This window comes from Rutilus rutilus (genome assembly GCF_951802725.1).
Source record: "Rutilus rutilus genome assembly, chromosome: 5".
In the NCBI taxonomy this organism is placed as follows: Eukaryota; Metazoa; Chordata; class Actinopteri; order Cypriniformes; family Leuciscidae; genus Rutilus; species Rutilus rutilus.
The window spans coordinates 16,457,505-16,460,596 of record NC_140213.1 but is presented as its reverse complement, the minus strand read 5'-3'; the positions used below and the strand labels follow the sequence as shown (position 1 = coordinate 16,460,596).

The following is a 3,092-nucleotide window of genomic DNA, read 5'->3' as shown; positions in this document are numbered from 1 at the left end:
TTATAATAAGGTTTCATTTTGTTAGCTTTAGTTAACATGAACCAACAATTAATGAACAATTACTTCTACAGCATTTATTAATCTTAAAGTTAAGATCAACATTAAATACTGTATTTGAAATGTTGTTTGTCCTCTCTCTTTTCAGTATTTATTGCAATCTAATCCTGATTGCAGAATTGAGCTCCAACCCCAGTTAAGCAGACCTGAACCAGTTGATCGAAGTCTTCAGGATCAGCAGACACTACAGACAGGCTGGAGCTAAACTCCTCCATGACCAGGACTGGACACCACTGCTGTAAGTGATCCATCTAGTCATGTTCCGAACATTTTGCAGGGGATCTCAGCTCTGGCCCTTGAGGACCACTGTCCTGCAGACTTTAGCACCAGCCCTGGTCCAGCACGCCTGGACAAGCTAATCAAGCTCTTTTGGTTAAAATAGCAAGTGAGATTGATCAGGTCTGAACATAAACTGCAAGACAGTGCACTTCGAGGACCAGAGATTGACTATTAATTAGTCAATAATCACTGATGAAAAAATAATCATTTTTATTTGTATAGATTTATGATATATTTGACTAATATTCAGTTGTCTTCTCTCTTTTTTCCTTAATTGTGATGTGTCTCAAACAGCTAAATAATAAACCCAAAAGAGCCACTCAGGCACAGGTCACTCTTTTTCTGTGTAAGTACTCGTTTGACCGTCAGACACATTCCCTCTATTTTTTTAATAAAAATAACATATTCAGGCTGCAAGTTAAATCTATCAATGATTTATTGATAAAGACATTAAAAGGTTTGTTCTTCATGTTGTTCCAAACATGTATTATGTACTTTTTTCTGTGGAATGCAAAAGAAGATATTTTGAATTATGTTTAATCTGTTTTGTTCATACAATGAAAATCCCATTGGATCCCATTGACTTTTTGAGTCATTTTTCAAAATATCTTCCACAGAAGAAATCATGCAGGTTTGGAATGACATGAGTGTGAGTACAAGTTGACAAAATTATTCTTTACGTTGTGTTGATAATTTTAATAAATTGTTCTCATGCTCTTATTTCATCATGCCCTCAGTTGGTTCACTCTCTGTATGTTTCTCTTTCAACAACACCGCCTAAATTTGTTTTTAATAATAATAAACACCTGTAACTATTTTTCCGGAACTCAAATTATTCTCAGGTTTCTCCAGTCATATATAAATTACACTTGGAACAACCCTTGTTTTTGTTTTTGTGTAAAAAAATGTATGTTAACATTTCAATTGTTGTTGTTTTTTTCTCACTTTAGAGAAAAAACTGACACAAAAAACAGCCAGGCCGCAGCATCCGAAGGGGTTGATCCTGATCCTGTTAAATCATAATGCAAGAGACTGGGATGGTGGAAGGAGCAGAAGAACCAGAAGACTTGAGGACTCTTAAGACAAAAGACTTAAAATCTATTTAAAATAAATGCTGCTCTTTTGACAGTTCTGTTCAAACGTTCCTGATTTTTTTTCCACGATTTACATGCTGACGACTGGATGCTGGCTACTGTAATAAATTATTTACATAATTTTTTAACATCCCAGGAATAATTACTTTGTAAAATAGATTAAAACAGAAAACAGTTATTTTAAGTTGCAACAATATTTCAGAATATTGCTCTTTTTAATGTATTTATTAAATAAATGCAGCTTTGATGAGATGAAGGGATTTCTTTCAAAAGTATTTAAAAAAAAATTACTGACCCCAAACTTTTGAACGGTAATGTATTGTGTATATATATGTATATATATATATATATATATATATATATATATATATATATATATATATATATTTTACATGACTGTGAATAAATTAAATTATTTGAAACATATAACTTATAATGTACTACTTCAACTTTCAACAAGTGCAATTATTTTGCATGTATTGTGGCAAATGCAAAGTACAACCAAACTAATCTTGTTGTTTGTTAAGGCCACAGGTATATTACAATACATCTTTGCATTGTCCACAGTATGCCCACACTTTTCCCAGTGTACCCACAGTATGCCCACACTTTTTACAGTGTTCCCACAGTATGCCCACACTTAACCCAATGTACCCACAGTATACCCACACTTCGCCCACAGCGTGGGCTTGCTGTGGGCCCACAACTGGTCCCAATGGGGGCCCACTCTACTTAGTGTGGGCCAGCCCACACTTTGGGCTGTCCCGATGGGGCCCTACTTGGGCCCCATAGTGTGGGGCCCACATGTGCCCCGCATTTTACGCTGGTATCTGGGCCCACAGTGGGCTGCCCACAGTGGTCCCACACGGGTCCCTAAGGGGTTTGCTGTGGGCCCACAACTGGCCCCAATGGGGGCCCACTCTACTTAGTGTGGGCTAGCCCACACTTTGGGCTGTCCCGATGGGGCCCCACCTGGGCCCCATAGTGTGGGGCCCACATGTGCCCCGCATTTCACGCCGGTATCTGGGCCCACAGTGGGCTGCCCGCAAGGGCCCCATTCGGGCCCCAAAGGAGCATGTTTGCTGGGAAACTAACTTATTTTTTTTACAAAACTATCAAAACCTCTCATCTACCCATAAGATGTGATTAAAAGCCTAAACGTTAATTTCAAAAGCTCAAGCTATGAAGTTAGCATAACGTTAACGTTACCTCTTCTGAAAACGGTTGAGATGCTAACGGACTTTTTCCGAAGACACTAAACCATTTATATAAAGCAAATATTCAACAGAAGCGTGTCAATTACAAGTAAGAGAAGTGTCAATAACAGTTGTGTGTATTATCTGTGTGGTTTTAGAGACTAAACTCACCTGAAAACAACAGCGAGAGAGGGAGTTCAGCTGCTTTGTCAGTTGCAATAGGCCTATTTCACAAAATGGCGACCGAGACCGGAAGTAGGGTAGCGATACTTCCGGTCGCGCCGCCGCCCGCTACGATCGCTATTCATTCTCAAAATGGACTGTGAACAGCTTGTTTTCTCTGTCATTAATATATCTGACAAAAGTAAGAATAGCAGATGTTGTCCGTTTTGTTGATAGTTTTCAGGGAGCTGTGACAAGATCGAAATTGGACAAAGGTTACAAATTATTCTTGACGTTTGCTTAC

General features: G+C 38.5%; 1 long non-coding RNA gene across 1 annotated transcript; it reads left to right on the top strand.

Moving 5' to 3' along the window:
- The first annotated feature begins 227 nt into the window (after positions 1-227).
- Positions 228-1,672, top strand: LOC311291089. The gene is made up of 3 exons (XR_014627513.1): positions 228-295; positions 631-682; positions 1,287-1,672. It is a non-coding gene; the product is annotated as an uncharacterized lncRNA (long non-coding RNA).
- Positions 1,673-3,092: the final 1,420 nt, after the last annotated feature.